The following is an 18,576-nucleotide window of genomic DNA, read 5'->3' as shown; positions in this document are numbered from 1 at the left end:
GCCATTTTGACAAGGTAATCACAGGTGATGACTGAGCAGGCTTTACCTTGTCCTCTGTCCTCTGTTTGACTCGTCTCTAAAGCCCCTGTAACACCTATTTAACGACTTACCTCTGAAAGATGGGACCCATTTCTGTCATTCAATAGGTTAAAAGGAGGACGTCAGACACTCATTATCCTCCACCAGACACCTGCTGAGAGTCACTGTGAGGGATTTATCTGCAGTGTCAGTGTCTGTCTGTGGAAGAGTGTGTGTGTGTTTTTTTGTGTGTGTGTGTGTGTGCCCGTGTTTGTGTGTAACTCATGTCACCCCCAGTGCCGGTCTGATGTTCTTGGGAGGTGGTTGGTCCTTTTTCTCTGGAGAGGTCGGCTGCTCGTTCTCCTTCTTGCACCACTTGAGAGGGACAAACAGTCTGACTGGACCCATCTGGACAAGAAGAAAAGGGGAAAGTGCAATGCTTGGTGAGCAACAACCGTGATACATTTTTCAGGACTTCTATGATTTATTTGCGTGAACTGTTGGACAGGTTGATTAGTTTCTGTACAAAAAAAGAGTTAGAGATCTTTAAGAAATGCTTAGACGGCTGAATGTTCTGTTTCATGTGAGCACCAACCTCAGCAAAGATTGCCTTTGCTGCAGATGGCAAAAGCAGCTGTGAAACAAAATATATGCTGTGTTGTAGAAAACTATTTCCCTCCTTATCTTACAAACAATAAACCAATGCCCCTGAGTCTGCCCTTTATGTCTGCCAGCCTAGAGATCTGTTATAGCCAGGACGTCGGAGGAAAAACGTGACAGACACACATGATTTGCTGTTGTTTGTCTACTTTCTGGCTGGATTGTCATGAATAAATTCTACTTACCATATTCATGTTTTCCCCTGCATATCCTTGGTACTGTGAAAAAATATGACAGTGTGATGGGACAGAATGTGAAAGGTGACTTTCACAACTAAGTTTTTAGAAGTGATCATCAATATCTACATGGCATGCAAACCACACACTGCTGGTCTGTACCAAGGGGTCCTGTATGTTACACCTCTAACATCCTATCCCTTGAGCTTCACCTTGAGCTACCAGTATATTCAAAATATGTTCATTCACCGACATACTTGTCTCTGCAAAGTCAACTCGCTCATCAACGGGAGGTCGTCGCTGCAGGCCGCACAAGTACAGGAGGCAGCGTGGAGGTCGAGGGTGTGCTCCTGAGAAATCAATCATATCTCTGCATTCTAAACAATCAGGTGCACACTCCGCTCCTTATGGATTTGGACAGTGAAGTGACAATGTTTCATTTGGCTCTATACCCCAGCATTTTGGATTTGAGATCTAGTGTTTCACATGAGGCAATAGTGAAGAATGTCACCTTTTAATTTTAAATGAAAGCACTTTACACTATATATCTTGTCCCCCTCATTTGGACAAAATGCAGTCCCTCTTTAAATGGCGTTCAGCTTATAAAGGCTTCATAAACTCTTCATAATGCCTTCATAACCACTACATAAATGTGTTACAAAGCATCTATAAACATATGTCATGGTTCATAAATGTGGCATAACTGTATGACATACAGTAATTACCGATGTCAAATGTGACATACCCACTAGGTTAAATATGATATAACGTGCTTTATGAAGGTGCTGTAAGTATGGCACATGCTCTAAAGTCAAGTCATGTTAGTCACATTACACCTAATCTCATTCAGTTAGCTCTATCCGGAATCCTTGGGACATCCCTCCCCTAAATGCTAACCTTAACCCCTACGCTTAATCATAACCATAACCCTTACCAAATCCTAACCTTAACCATTTTAAATTTCAACTTCAATGGGGTATTAATGTCCCAGGGATTCCAAATAGCAAGGACCAATCTCGTTCCCAGACACTTCTGCCCAAATGTGCAGAAGGTCTGGTGAACCAACGCATCAAACTTGGCCTTCGCTAGCCAATACAGAGTGCTTGGTGAATCTCCCGGCGCATTACTAATTGGCTTAAGCTACCAACCAATTATCTTCCACAACACTTTCCCCCATGTGTCTTGTATCGTATTTGTCTAACGTCTTGGCAATAAAGAGATTGTGTTTGTAACTCTTATTGGGAGAGTTTTTTCCCCACAACCGTGACACATCTACCACAGATTTTAAGAGTGTAGTCTTTCTTTTTTCAGTGGAGCCATTAGCTAGCTAGCTATGTCCTTTGCTAGCTACCTGGAAGGTAGGGCCTGTTGTTTTTTTCTCCCTTGAGGCCAGGGGGAATGGTTTCCACTAAATAGCACAACTATATTGTAAAAATGAATGAACAATTTTCTTTTTGATCTTAATTTAAGATTAGGTTAGGCATAAGGTTATTGGTGTGGTTAAGGTTAGGGTTAAGGTTAGGTGAAAAATAAAATGTTAATGGCCTCCCGAGTGGCGCAGCAGTCTAAGGCACTGCATCCCAGTAATTGAGGCGTCACTACAGACCAAAGGTTTGATCCCAGGCTGTGTCACAACCGGCAGTGACCGCGAGTCTCATAGGGCATTGCACAATTGTCCCAGTGTCGTCTGGGTTAGGGGAGGGTTTAGCCGGGGGGACTTAACTTGGCTCATTGCGCTCTAGCGACTCCTTGTGGCGGGCCAGGCGCCTGCAGGCTGACTTTGGTTGTCATTTGAACAGTGTTTCCTCTGACACATTGGTGCAGCTGGCTTGGGCAGCTGTTAAAGAGCATGGTTTGACGGGTCATGTTTTGGAGGACACATGACTCGAACTTCGCCTCTCCTGAGCCCGTTGGGGAGTTTCAGCAATGAGATAAGATCGCAATTGGATATCACGAAAAAGGGAGGTAAAATACAAAAAAGAAATCTGAATAAAAATGTGTGGCAATGGCCATGGTTCAGACATAATTATGACTTTGTGGCTGTGTTAATGAGTGATGACCGGGGGAATGTTTTTGCTAGCAAAGGAATATAAACGCAAGGATTTCAAAGACTTTACTGAATTACAGTTCATATAAGGAAATCAGTCAATTAAAATAAACTCATTAGGCCCTAATCTATGGATTTCACATGACTGGGAATACAGACAACATATAGGTTGGTCACAGATCCCTTTAAATCAAAGGTAGGGTGTGGATCAGAAAACCTGTCGGTATCTGGTGTGACCACCATTTGCATCATGCAGCGTGACACATCTCCTTCACATAGAGTTAAGGATTAGGATTACCCCCTTTTTTTAACATTTTGCCTAAAATGACATCCCCAAATCTAACTCGAATCAAATCAAATCAAATTGATTTATATAGCCCTTCGTACATCAGCTGATATCTCAAAGTGCTGTACAGAAACCCAGCCTAAAACCCCAAACAGCAAGCAATGCAGGTGTAGAAGCACGGTGGCTAGGAAAAACTCCCTAGAAAGGCCAAAAGAGACAGCAAGGGCGTAACTGCCTGTAGCTCAGCCCCTGACGCAAGGATATGCATATAATATACCACAGGTGGACTCCAATTAAGTTGTAGTAACATCTCAAGGATGATAAATGGAAACAGGATGCGCCTGAGCTCAATTTCGAGTCTCATAGCAAAGGTTCTGAATACTTATGTAAATGTGATATTTCAGTTTTAAAGTTCAAGGGGGCCGAATACTTTCGCAAGGCACTGTAGATGTATCTGAACACTTTAAATGAATCCTGATAATGCCAGGAATTAAACATGAAACTGCTCGAACTGTTTACACCCCTCTTGTTGGTGGAGAGAACATTATGCTGTTTGAAAGCAATTTTTTTGCACTTCTACACATTTTCCCATGTGGCAGAGAGAACATGTTGCTGTTTTAAAGCTCATTTCCTGCAATTTGACACATTTGTCCGTGTCTTATGTGTGTTTATATTATACCAGGGGTTGAAGAGTTCCAAAAATAAATAAGAAGTGCCATCAGAGACTGTCACGACTGACAAGACTGTGGGCTGAGTGGGTTGGCTTGCTCACCTGGATGAGGCACTGCAGTGGACGCCTGCATAGCGGATGCTTCACTTCGAATCCTTGCCGCTCGCCTGTCCTGACATGCCCTCAAACTCAGTGGGCCTGTACCAGTGGAATGGACAGGCGGCAGAGACAAGACAAGCGAACATGGCAACAATTATTTAAATGAAGATAGGCATCATTCACCTTAACCCATGTATTCTCAAGATGAGTGAAGAATATATGGCTTCTTTCAGACAGCTTTTATCAGCTGGGTTTCTTAAAAATAGTCAACTCCATAGCAGCGAACCTATCACCTCTTTCACCCCTATTCCCTGCCACTCTTCAACTTTGTCTAAAATCAAATCTGTGTTTACACTCATTTCTACTTCCAGTTGTGATATTGCAATTACTGGTAATCAGAGTGGCCACGGTCTCCAGCCAGAGCAGGGGAAAGTAATGGAGCCTAAACTGTCCTGATCTTTAAACCAAGAGCTCCACTTTGTGGCCACACCTACAGCTACATGAGACCAGTCTAATCTTGTACAGCATGTCGCTGGTGTTCATGGAGCACACTGGCAGCTCGATGTTCGTACGCAAACAAGTCCCAGTGCTTGGAGCCATTTTTCCCATGCCCTAAGGTCATTGGAGGAGAGGGAGTCTGAGGCCCTGGGATTGACAAGATAATACACAACACTTGAGTTACCATGACAACTGATATTTATATTTGTAACTGAGATTCCCTAGAGCATACCAGAGGTCATGGCGGCTGCAGCGTTCTTCTGTCCTGTTGTGTCCACTATGCTCCCATGAGTGTGAACCACTATCAGAGTGGCCTTCTGGGGATTGACACCATTGCCCATCTGTAGGGTGTTCCTGCCAGTCTGTCATGTGAGGGAGAAGCAGAGAGAAACATTACATTGCACAGTCATTACATTGCACAGCAAGAAATAAGACATTTTTTTACTTGAGCGTGCATAACTATGCACCCCCACAAAGTCAATACTTTGTAGAGCCACCTTTTGCAGCAATTACAGCTGCAAGTCTCTTGGGGTATGTCTCTATAAGCCTGTCACATCTAGCCACTTGGATTTTTGCCCATTCTTTAAGGCAAAACTGCTCCAGCTCCTTCAAGTTTGATGGGTTCCGCTGGTGCACAGCAATCTTTAAGTCATACCACAGATTGGATTGAGGTCTGGGCTTTGACTGGGCCATTCCAAGACATTTAAATGTTTCCCCTTAAACCACTCAAATGCTGCTTTAGCAGTATGCTTAGGGTCATTGTCCTGGAAGTTGAACCTCCATCCCAGTCTCAAATCTCTGGAAGAGTGAAACCGATTTCCCTCAAGAATTTCCCTGTATTTAGCACCATCCATCATTCCTTCAATTCTGACCAGTTTCCTAGTCCCTGCCGATGAAAAACACGGATGGTGTTCTCGGGATGATGAGAGGTATTGGGTTTGCAGCTCATCCCTGATCTGTACTTCTCCACAACTTTGTCCCTGACCTGTTTGGAGAGCTCCTTGGTCTTCATGGTGCTGCTTGCTTGGTGGTGCCCCTTGCTTAGTGATGTTGCAGACTCTGGAGCCTTTCAGAACAGGTATACATACTGAGATCATGTGACAGATCATTTGACACTTAGATTGCACACCGTTGGACTTTATTTAACTAATTATGTGACTTCTGAAGGTAATTGGTTGCACCAGATCTTACTTAGGGGCTTCATAGCAAAGGGAGTGAATGCATATGCAGGCACCACTTTTCCATAATGTTTTGGGGGGGGATTTTTTAGAAACAAGTAATTTATTTAATTTCACCAAATTGGACTATTTTGTGTATGTCCATTACATGAAATCCAAATAAAAATCAATTTAAATTACAGGTTGTAATGCAACAAAATAGGAAAAACACCATGGGGGAGGAATACTTTTGCAAGGCACTGTGAGAGGTTGAAAAAAATAGTAGAAATAGGCTAGCCCCCTGACGTTATAGGCCTTGTCTAGTGAGTGGCAGCTGGGGGGAAGTGGGGTAAGTTGAGACTTGTGTTTACATTTAGCATCACTACGTCAAGGGAAATATAGCATTCTTTATAACAAAGACATCTACATATATTTCAGGATGTTTTGTATCCCTGGAAATAATCAGAATTCATATAAACATTACCGTCTTAAAAACATAGCTTGTCCAAAAACAGCAGTATCTTTGAACAACGTACCCCAAGTATGGGGTAAGTTGAGCCGCGGGAAAGGAGAAGTTAAGCCGCTTATATATTGCTGTACTGAATGAAATATTACCAATACCTTTTTAAAACCACGTCTATCTTTATTTCTCAAACACATTTCAACATAATCCCAATCACTTTTTGTCTTTTAATAATTTTAGGCACCTTTAACACCGAACAAACGTTTTTTAAACACTTTTAACATAGGCCAGTCCCTGTTGTTACCTCATGTCCCAGCAAGAATGCCTTGCATTACATCTGGGAATAAAATACTTCAATTTGCTAAACTTACCATTGGCTCAACCATTGGCTCAACCATTGGCTCAACCATTGGCTCAACCATTGGCTCAACCATTGGCTCAACCATTGGCTCAACCATTGGCTCAACCATTGGCTCAACCATTGGCTCAAATTAACCCAACATTTTTACTACATTAGCCCTTACAGCTACAAGAATGCACTTTCATGCTAGGTTTAGGACCTAATATGGAAGCTTATATAGACCCCAACTGATGTATAGAACAATCTTAAAATGATCTACCGTACTTTGGTTTAGATTCAAGTGTCATTAAACCTCTAACACAACCATTTCATTTGACTTGGTGAACATTTTCCGAACTAACTTGCTTATCACTTTTTCAATGTGGTTTCTTCCATGAAATTATGAACTATTCCTAAATATTTGGTCAAATAATTCATTTTCTAGAAGCAAGGGTGGCTCAACTTTCCTCTTTGGCTCAATTTACCCCACTCTCCCCTAAGGGCAAATTAATGCAATAAGAACTACAACTGTTAAATGCTCATTTTGGGGTCTAGTGCGGCAGCTATTGGCATCCAATACAATTCCACTACTAGGCCTACACCACAAGATATTCAGATTGTAAAAAGTCCATCATGTGAGAATTTACAAGAACATGCTCAGGTATGGAGGCTGAGGTGGCCACGGTTGTGGTGAACATATTGTCCTCGGATGCATGGACATCTGCCACAGTGATTGTTGTGACTTCTGTTGTGAGACATCACAGGTTGAAATAGTCAAGTGTATAAGATTCTTCAATAATTCTACTGTATATCACTGGCTGGCTTGTCTCTTTTGTAGTAGGCCTATGTGACTAGGCAACACTAGTTAGTGAAAAGTGTTGGGGAAGCTACTCTGAAATGTATAGTTTACCAAGCTACCAACTACTTCACACTGGAAGACGTTAAGCTACGCTAAAGCTACCCTTAAGAAACATATAGTTCATTTAACTAAAGTTCACTTGAAAGGGGAGTTCAAACTACTGAGTGAAAAAGGTTCATATGTAAATCTGAAATGTAATAGAATACAAATTGCAAGAACAGATCACTCTACAATCAGAAGTTAACAGAATGGGTAATTTATCCTATTAATCAGGGTTAAATAAATTGTTGTAGTAAAGCTCAGCTTCAGTTCAATGTCTCACTTTCAGAAAATATGTGCTTCAGTCAGGAAAAACATTATCTCATCTCTTTGGTCTCAGCTAGCAAGCCAATCAGTAGAACCATTCAAGGTTCCTCGGTTTGTAACCATCGAGGAACCCATTTTGGTGCTGGGTAGAACCCTTTACAGAGGATTCTATCTAGAACCCTCTATGTGGGGTTCTTCAAAGAACCCCCTGTATATGGTTCTAGCTAGAACCCTCTATAAAGGGTTCTACCAATAACCATTTTATCATCTAAAGGTTCATCCTAGAACCCTCTATGAATGCTTCCACCAGCCTTATTAGCATTTCAAATCTAATTATTTATGACAATACATTACATATCATAAGGCCTTTATTTGAGGGTATAGGGGTTTTAGGAATCTCCTGGTTTACAGGCCATATCAGGGCTGCAAGTCACATTATGCTGGCTTGCAAAGTGATGTGTAATGACTGACAGGGTAGGGAAGATTGAATGCTGAGAATACCTCAATCATCTAAACTGGAACAACCATCTCAGTAACGGGTGCAATAAATCCAATTACTAACAGATTGGATTAGTTTATAAAACTGTGTTATGTATCTTTGTGTAGCATAAAATTAGTCAACGATGCAAAAACACAGATATTATAGTAAGACAAACAATTCTGAAAACCTCCCTGCAATAGAGCATGCTGGGAAATATTATACAGTATATGGGTCTATGTCGAACCCTTGCCTTCCAAAGAATCCATCTTGCCTTCCAAAGAATCATCAAAGAACCCTTTCTTCCAAAAGCGATTCTTAGGATGTCAAAGGTTCTAGGTTCTTTGCCTTACAAATAACCCTTGTCTTACAAAAAGGGTCATTCTGATCTAAACAGTTGTTGGTAGAACCCTATCCCTCCAAAGAACCCTTTTGGAACCCTTTTTTTTAAAGAGTGTAGCTACCGAAGTGGCTAGCCAGCCAAGCCAGCCACGCTTCAAGATTGTTTTGATCATGTGGACTGGGATATGTTATGAGAATAACATCGACAAATACACTGATACGGTGACTGAGTATATCAGGAAGTGTATAGGAGATGTTGTACCCACTGTGACTATTAAAACCTACCCTAACCAGAAACTGTGGATAGATGGCAGAAAGATAAATATTTATATATTCTTAATTACATTTATTTACTTTAGATTTGTGTGTGTTGTGTGTATTGTTGTGGAATTGTTAGATATTTATAGATATTACTGCACTGTTAGAGCTAGAAACACAAGCATTTCGCAACACCCGCAATAACATCTGCTAAACACGTGTATGTGACAAATAACATTTGATTTGATTTGAAGCCCCGTAAGCCTAGACCTAATGATACCACTGGAAGTCGCCCAAAGCACCTTGAGAATGGGTTCGCTACAGACAAATATAGCAACGAAAGTATGGTCTTGTGGATGTGTCGGAGTGGGTGTGTTGAAAGGAGTGGGCATTTTGAAAGCAAGCAGTTAATTGGTCAGATATTACTGCTCCGCCTAACCCTCTCTGCAAGCTCAGACTCTGGGACAGAGTATATACAGAGGAAAGAAAGAGCAACTCCATGAGGGTGTACTGTTGCACTTTCAAACTCATGTACCTTTACCATTTTAGGATTTCTGTGTTCAGTATGTATAATTAACATCTCCTTCCAAAATCATGGGCATTAATATGGAGTTTCAGCCCAAGACCATTATTCCTTCTCCACCAAAATTGAATGTTGGCACTATACATTGGGGCAGGTAGCGTTCTCCTGGCATCAACTAAACCCAGATTCGTCTGTCGGACTGCCAAATGGTGAAGCATGATTCATAACTCTAAAGAACGCGTTTCCGCTGCTCCATAGGTCAATGGCAACGAGCTTTACACCACTCTAGCCAACGCTTGGCATTGTGCATGGTGATCTTAGGCTTGTGTGTGGCTTCTCAGCCATGGAAACCCATTTCATGAAGCTCCCGACAAACAGTTATTGTGCTGACGTTGCTTGCAGAGGCAGTTTGGATCTCGGTAGTTGCAACTGAGGACAGATGATTTTTACGCACTGCACACTTCAGCAGTCCCATTCTGTGAGATTGTGTGGTCTACCACTTCGCGGCTAAGCCGTTGTTGCTCCTAGACTTTTCCACTTCACAATAACAGAACTTACAGTTGAACGGGGCAGCTCCAGCAGGGAATAAATTTGACAAACTGACTTGTTGGAAAGGTGGCATCCTATAATGGTGCCACGTTGATAGTCACTGAGCTCTTTAGTAAGGCCATTCTACTGCCAATGTTAGTCTATGGAGATTGCATGGCTGTGTGCTCACTTTTATACTCCTGTCAGCAACGGGTGTGGCTGAAATAGCAGAATCCACTCATTTGAAGTAGTGTCCACATACTTTTGTATATATAGTGTATATTATGTCAATCAGTGCAGATGGGTAATCTTTAGCCACTGATTGGTTAATCCTTTACGATTGATTACTTTACCCTGTTGAATTTTAACTGACAGTTAGTGTGGAATGGAAGTAGAGTAAGATTGGATGAGCTGGACATGGTTGTGAAGGACGGTGCTCAGAAGGATTTCTGGCTAGGGGAAATGGTGTCCCTTGAGAGGGCAAGAATGAGATGTATAATAGGAGAAGTGCTATATTATCATAAGGAGAAGCATGCTTGGAATACGGAGGAGGAATTGAGGGGAAAAGAGAGGAGTAGGAGGTCAAAGAGAGTAAGGGAGGTAGAGGGTGAGCTTGAATCGGTTGAAGATGGTGGAAAAAGGGAGATGTTTTGTCAACAAGAAAATGGAAAGTACAACTAGAGTGAGACATACGCCGGATTGAGGTCTGGAGACAAAATAGAAGCGAATTATCAGAGGTGGCAGGTGTGGTGAAGTTCTTGGAGCCTGAGGCTTGCACCGATGGTCAGGATAAAGATAAGTCTGTTACGGTAGGAGTGACATTTTTAGAGAAAGTGGACCCCCGCCTTTTGGCTGATCCATATGTGGTTTCAGGGTGGGTGAAAATGGAGTTGGGTGCTGTGGAATCGGTGACGGTAACCGGATGTAGTCTTGTGCCCCGCCCCACACCGCACAAATGGAGACAAGAGCTGTGACTTGTTTTGTACTCAAGAAAAGGGTGCCGTTGAAAGGAGTGATTCCTGGGGTAGCTGTAAATGTGAAAGTGGATCAACTGCAGGGAAAACTGCAGGTGTTTGTGATGTTGGTGCAACGCAGACAGGGTGGCGTGAGTGGTGAAACAGAAGAGTCGCTATCTGTTTCATTTAACCCATACGAGCTTTTGCGCCAAATCCATTAAATTGCTACAGGTGTCAAGCTTATGGGCATGTGGCAGCAGTGTGCAGGACAGAGGATCCTAGGTGTGAGAAGCGTGCAGAAGGGCATGAGACAAAGGAATGTGGAGTATTGGGGAAAGAAGCGGTATGTGTTAATTGTAGGAGTGCCCATGGGGCTGGGATTCAGAAGTGTCCTGTGCGATAGAGGCAGGTTGAGGTTGCTATGGTGGGAAAGAGCAGAGTATGCTGAAGCAGTGAAGAAAGTAGAGGAAGATGGATGAAGGGGGAGGGATCCTGAGAGGATTCATGTGAGTAGTAGATCTGTATGCCAGTATCAACGAGTGATATATATGCTTCAGTAAAATTGTCTTTTTAACATTCATAGACATGGTTATCAACTCTACTGCAGGGATGGAACGTAAGTCGCAGAAAATAGAGGTTGTGGTGAAAGCTGTGGAGGAGTATTTGGGTGTACGAGATCTGACATCAGAACAGTTACAGGGTGTGTTGAGTGGTGGTGTCCTGTCCTTCCAGGCCGTTGGCCTGAGGTGGGACCAGGTAGTTTAAAATAGTGGATTAGGTTGGTCGGTTTTTAACAAGCCAAGCGTAGGGTTAGATGGCAGGGTATTTTTTATTGATTTATTTCATTGTTTTTCCTTTCCTTTTTTCCCACGCGAAGTATAAGGGATTTATACCCCAGTCTAGTTGGTGGCGGTAACGCAACATTTATTGGATGCCAACCGCCATAGGTCATTTTGGCTCCCGAGTGGTGCAGCGGTCTAAGGCACTGCATCTCGTCACTACCGACCCTGGTTCGATTCCGGGCTGTATCCCAACCGGCCGTGATATGGTGTCCCATAGGGCGGCGTACAATTGGCCCAGCGTCGTCCGGTTTAGGGTTTGGGCGGTGTAGGCCGTCATTGTAAATAAGAATTTGTTCTTAACTGACTTGCCTTGTTAAATAAGTTTTTTTTTTTTTTACGAATCAAATAAATAAGACATTTAGGGTGGAGCTAGGTATGCCATACCTCTGTGTATGAGTGTGGCGAGTAGTCGGACAAAAAGAGTATCAGAAAGGTGCAATATGCAGAAATCAATCTGCTATTTCCTAGTTGCTAAAATTCTAATCGTTCGCCAAATTTCAGTTTTTATATGGCAAAAAAAGTAATGTACATTGTGGATAATCATTGTACCATCTAAAATATATTTTTCAATAACCAAAAATATTGTGTATTCAGCTGTTTGAAGCTGGTGTATAAAACCGAAAGTATAAGAATCAAAAACTAATCTTAATCGCAGGACGCATAGAAATAGTGCACATAGAACAGATCTACCGCTTCTTAGACTTGCTTTTAATGATACTGAGATCTATAACTGACATTTCTATGTGAATTTGGTCAAAACTTATAACGCAGGTTTAACGGATATGGGCAATTGTCCTGATAGGATTATGATTACCCTGAGTATATTTTGTTATTATCCGTGATTCGGTCTAATCATCAAATCAAATCAAATGCTATTAGTCACATACACACGGTTAGCAGATGTTAATGCGAGTGTAGCGAAATGCTTGTACTTCTAGTTCCGGCTATGCAGTAATATCTAACAAGTAATCTAACAAATTCCCAACAACTACCTTATACACACAAATGTAAAGGGATGAATAGAATATGTACATGTAAATATATGGATGAGCGATGGTGTGCGGCATAGGCAAGCTGCAGTAGATGGTACAGAATACAGTATATACATATGAGATGAGTATTTGTAAACATTATTTAAGTGGCATTATTTAAAGTGACTAGTGATACCTTTTATTAAGTCCATTTATTTAAGTGGCCAGAGATTTGAGTCTGTCTGTTGGCAGCAGCCTCTCTGTTAGTGATGGCTAAGTCAAATGGTGAGGTTTTTTGCTTGGAAGCAATAGAGAGAAATAGTAATGGCGTATTTTTTTAGGCACTAACTTGTTGGACAAAGCCTATAGGGACATTAATGGCATTTTTGTAGGGTTTTTGGATAAAGTAAGGTCTGTGGTAAACACAGGCTTATGAGATCTTATACGTTTGGTTCTATGAGATAATCTTCATCAGTTAACATCACTTTTTGTCAATTTTGAAGCATTTATATAATAATTCATAAAGGTCATGTTAACTGACTGGTATTATCTCATAGAACAAAACAGATAAGATCTAAGCCTTTGTTAGCCTCAGACCAAAACCCTTTTCTTTCCTCTGTAATTCCATAGGGATTTCTGAACGAACTAGAGGTAACTAACTCATTTCTGGGTTTTAGAGACTACAAGCTGGCAGGTCTATGTGCATAGATAGTATTTAACAAGCGAGGTGAAGGTAGGGAAAACACATTAAATGCTGATGTGCATTCTGACTGAGTGACAGCAAACAGCCAAAGTTGAGGACAGCAAAAGTTGGACACACTCACACAGTTCCAACAAGATTCCGCAGCCGCAAAGTCAAAATTGCCTATATTGTAAAAATTCATGAAAACAAAAATGTTCTTCATTTAAGATTATGGTTAGGCATAAGGTTAGCAGTGTGGTTAGATTTAAAACCACATTTTAGGAAAATAAAGTGATGAATGTGCGGGGTTTATCCATAATTGTGGCTGTGGAAGCATAATTACAACCCACACACACCCCTTCGCGCGCTGCTCCTAATCTGCAGCTTTTTGGGTCTATAAACGTGCAGGGAACTAGGTATTTTGCCAACATGTGGAGTGTTTGGTGTGTAATTTTCCAAACAATCAGCGGCTTTAAGGAGAAGCTCTGATATACACTTGTGGTTTTCATCCATTGTTGAGCAGAGTAGCTACTTAAAAAATAGGTCCACGCTAGATGCCGTTGACTTCAGCAATATTTTTTTACTTTAGCCAATATGTAACATAGAGATTTGGAGGCCACTAGCAGAGGCCAATCTGAGCATGCCATACTCTTTTTGGCTAGACAGAATTTAAAAAAAATCATTTTTATTTATTTGACTGAGAACACATTCTCATTTACAGCAACGACCTGGGGAATAGTTAAAGGAGAGAGAATGGGGGGGCTCAAGAGAACGTATTTTTACTAAAGAAATGCATATTGTATCCCCCTAAAGTCTAAGGGCCCGGGGCTTAGAGGGCCCGGGGTTTCTACTAGCCTCGTCGTGAACCTGGCTTCTCTAATAATATGGGTAAGCCTGGGGAAGTACATGGTAGAAAAATGGCTAAATAGTGGTGTAAATTAGTGACACCTCATTACACATCATTTGTGAGAAGACCGATTTCCGAGATATCTCCTGATCTGGTAAACACTGCTGTAGTTCGGCCACCTTCCACCGCAGATGCGGAAGATCAGCATTGGCGGATGCGGTGGACTGAGACGCAGCCCATGCAAAAAAATGTCTAACTTAAACAGACAGATTTTGATGGTATTTTTTTAAATGTATTTATTATGCCTCGAGTGGAGAATGGGGGGGGCTCAAGAGGATAAATTACTTGAATATTCTTTTTATTAAAACAATTTTTATGCCCAGCTCATGAGGCCCCTTGATGATGAGGCCTGGGGCAATTGCCTCTTCTGCCTAATGGTAAGTCTGCCAGTGGTCACTACTTTTGCCTTACAATCTTGCTCAAGGGCTTTGAACCAATGACCTACTTGACCTTGCCAAATAGAATTGATTGACATATCCCTTGCATTTATGGAAAGAGTGGCCATGAAACGAAAAAGGACATGAAATTCAGAAATATATCATGCGATGAAGCACCATTATGAAATTATAAATGTTCTAATGAAAAAAGCAATTTTATTATGAAATGAAATATTGTAACATTATTTTGAAAAGTGACATGAAAAAATCTCATTCAATATTCTTGAATCATTTCACAATAAAGTCTTATATTTAATTATGTATTCATTCATTCAGTTATTTATGATATTTTTTATTTCATCTGGACTGTGTGGTATTTCATTATTTATCCATGTATATATTCATTAATTTACATATTTCATTTTGAGTACTTTGGTCTTCCATAGAAATTAAGCTACTTTCATTACGTTAAGATTGCTGACATGGCCTCATACAAAACTAAATTCATGCGCCCAGGTAGCAGGCCTAATTTTACGACCTACACCTAGGAAAATTTCAATTCCATTTCCTTGATTCCTTGCATCCTCATACGTCTCGTGCTGCACCGTCAGAACTAGAAGCACAAGCATTTCGCTACACTCGCAAAAACATCTACTAACCATGTGTATATGACCAATACAATTTGATTTGATTTGAGAGACAGCTAAGCCTGACTTTCAAGCTGGTTGGCAACCTGGCTGAGGAGTTGGTCCATACCATTTCTCTCATCAGCCTCAGAAAGAGTTCAGAGGCACTGAACAAGCTCCAGGCTGTGGGGGACAAAAACATAATCGCTAACCATCTGTCTGAAAAGGTGAGAACGTGTGGAGTCAAGTTGGAGGACATAACAGTGAGCATTGTTCCTTTCCAGGAGTCTACCTTAGTAGACCTAGTGAGGATTTTCAAGGTGTTCACTGAGGAGAGGTTGTGTGACTCATCTCTGAGGGATTTGGCTTACCAGACAGCTCTAGCCACATGCAAGCACAAGACAGTGGTGAAGAGAGTTCAGAATCATAATACATACAGATGGAGCTGCTTGGACAGGAGGCTACGAGGGTCTGCGGGCCTCAGATTGAGGAAACAGTTAGGGGGACGTGTTTCCCTAAGTAGTCCCTGTCAGGGCTTTGCTCCATCTTCCCATTGCACCAAGGGAGCACAGCTTTACAAATATCAGGCCTTCCTTACCAGACAGGAAGTGGTCACGGTCCGCCCTGCTCCTTACGTGATGACACCTCCATATATTCCTACCCTTCTCACTCGGAGATCAGTGCATCCGAAACGATTGGCTTTGAACCAATGACATCGTTTCCCAGCCTCCTGCTCCAATGAATTTGGAGCCTATTCAATTTGTGGTAATTCCAAATAGTTTTTATTTATTTATTATTCACCTTTATTTAACCAGGTAGGCTAGTTGAGAACAAGTTCTCATTTGCAACTGCGACCTGGCCAAGATAAAGCAAAGCAGTTCGACACATACAACAACACATTGAATAAACAAACATACAATCAATAATAGAAGAAGTAGAACATAAGAGAGGTAAGGCATAAGAGAGGTAAAGGCAATTTATAGGCCATGGTGGCGAAGTAATTACAATATAGCAATTAAAACACTGGAATGGTAGGGTGTGCAGAAGATGAATGTGCAAGTAGAGATACTGGGGTGCAAAGGAGCAAAATAAATAAATAAATATAGTATGAGGATGAGGTAGATTGGATGGGATATTTACAGATGAGCTATGAACCGGTGCAGTGATCTGTGAGCTGCTCTGACAGCTGGTGCTTAAAGCTGGTGCTCTCCAGCTTCAGAGATTTTTGCAGTTTGTTCCAGTCACTGGCAGCAGAGAACTGGAAGGAGAGGCGGCCAAAGGAAGAATTGGCTTTGGGGGTGACCAGTGAAATGTACCTGCTGGAGCGCGTGCTACGAGTGGGTGCTGCTAGGTGACCTGTGAGCTGAGATAAGGCGGGGCTTTACCTAGCAGAAACTTGTAGATGACCTGGAGCCAGTGGGTTTGGCGACAAGTATGAAGCGAGGGCCAGCCAACAGGAGCATACAGGTCGCAGTGGTGGGTAGTATATGGGGCTTTGGTGACAAAACAGATGACACTGTGATAGACTGCATCCAATTTGTTGAGTAGAGTGTTGGAGGCTATTTTGTAAATGACATCGCCGAAGTCGAGGATCGGTAGCATGGTCAGTTTTACGAGGGAATGGAATTCTACCCCAGGAGGTTGGTGGCACCTTAAATGGGGAGGTGGGAGTGGAATTAGTGGAATGGTATCAAATACATCAAACACATGGTTTCCACGTGTTTGATGTCATTCCATTAGCGTTGTACCAGCCATTATTATGAGCCGTCCTCCTCTTAGCAGCCTCCACTGAATTCTACAGTATTTACGTTAAAATTACATGCATTTAAGTTTTTGTTGTGGTGGGGACAGTAGCATTAGTATTTTTTTAAGGAAAAATTCTACTTTAAGGAATTTTTTTGATATTTTTTTATGTTTATGTTGAGCGCACATAACATAATTTAAAGTATACGTTAAGATGTCTGAAATAGAATAAACGTGGCAAAAACAAATATAGACTTTAATAAATGCATTTCTATAGAGCATATATTTTTACAACGGTGGGGGAGTTCCAAACTGGAGGCAGGCGCGGGTTCTTCAAAACAGCACCCCCTGTCAATCATCTAGTGTATATATAAATATTTGAGTCAGATATGCATCCCTATCTAATCTTCTTGTTGTAGTATCCCTCAAAACAGTCAGTAAAAAATATATATACATTTATTTGAAAAATATGCCTCAGGGAATATAATGTCCTTGACGACTGGGAACCTACACTGGCAGCCCAATGGGGAGTTAAGGGGATGAGGTCTCACTAACATCCTGTTACATGACTCTTTTACCCCGGTCATGCACACATGATTTTGTTAATGTATGTCCCAGCTATGCAGTTTCCATGCTGGTGTCATGGGATGATCATAGCACCATCTCTCTGTTCCCACAGCTCTAAGGTCCCATAGATCTCACTCCACCTCCATGAAGCCTCTGTGAGTGATAGTGAAGTCCAGTCCACAGATCCAGTAGTGTCATAATAACCTCTAGGTTTCTGTGGATGGCACTGTGGCTTCATCCAGCCATGAGAGCCAGCTGTACTGCACCCGGCCTCCAGTTCCCTCTGGCGCTTGCTCCTCCTGGTCTTCCTGTGCTGCCTGAAATCCCCCAGCAGGAAGTCTCCCAGGTGGCCTGTGTGGATGTCCCAGTAGTGGCCCTTCCCATCCTCACAGTGTCCCACCTTGATTTATTGATAGAATTTTTTTGACAAATATAAACTGCCAATACCTACTTTTTTTAACTATCAAGGATAACACAATAATTACTTATTTACATTGTGGTCCTTTTATTAACCTTCACAAAGAACTCATTCCGGGACAGGTTGTGCCTCACATTGTTTCTCCAGCCATGGCCCTGACCTCTGACACCCGGGCCCTGAAGTAGGGGAACTGGTCCTCCATGGTGCTGCAGATGTAGGCCACGTTGAACTTCCAAGAGGAGGAGGAGAGGATGGCTTAGGCGATCAGGGCGATGTAGGAGAGCGAGGGCTTTGCAGAGGGCTCTGGATTGCCATGTTTTGTGTCCTCACCGTCCCAGGTGTTGTTGTCTGAGAGCGGCTCGGACTGAATGTTACCCGGCAGGCTGGATGTTTCTGTGGAATGTCATCGCGAACAGTGCTGAGGCCTGTCTTGAGTAACTCCCTCTTTACTGGAGCAATTTCTGCCTCCCTGCCTGACGCTGACCCCAGCTCTTCTATCTATGTCTCCTTGGAAATTAGTCCTCCAGCCTCTCTGCCTGCCTATACCTCTCTGACCATCCCTTCTACTGGCTCCACTTCTAACTTATTTTGCTCTATGTCCATGTCTGTGTTTGTCATGACTTTCAGTAGTCAGCTTTACAGCACAAATGCTAAGAGTGTCTGTTGAGAGCCTTCCTACATGCTTTGGTGTTAATGGAAAGACATTTTTGTTGTAGGCTACCTGTCTTTCCTGTGATGGTTTGCACGGTCTGTTTGACTCTTTTGTTTCTCCTCTTTTC

General features: G+C 42.1%; 1 pseudogene; it reads right to left on the bottom strand.

The window, feature by feature from the left end:
- Positions 1-300: 300 nt before the first annotated feature.
- LOC139377586 (deformed epidermal autoregulatory factor 1 homolog) lies at positions 301-18,415 on the bottom strand (annotated as a pseudogene).
- Positions 18,416-18,576: the final 161 nt, after the last annotated feature.

Source organism: Oncorhynchus clarkii, chromosome 2 (genome assembly GCF_045791955.1).
Source record: "Oncorhynchus clarkii lewisi isolate Uvic-CL-2024 chromosome 2, UVic_Ocla_1.0, whole genome shotgun sequence".
NCBI classification, from domain to species: Eukaryota; Metazoa; Chordata; class Actinopteri; order Salmoniformes; family Salmonidae; genus Oncorhynchus; species Oncorhynchus clarkii.
Note: the sequence above shows the minus strand (reverse complement) of the source record. Positions and strands in the feature narration are given on the sequence as shown.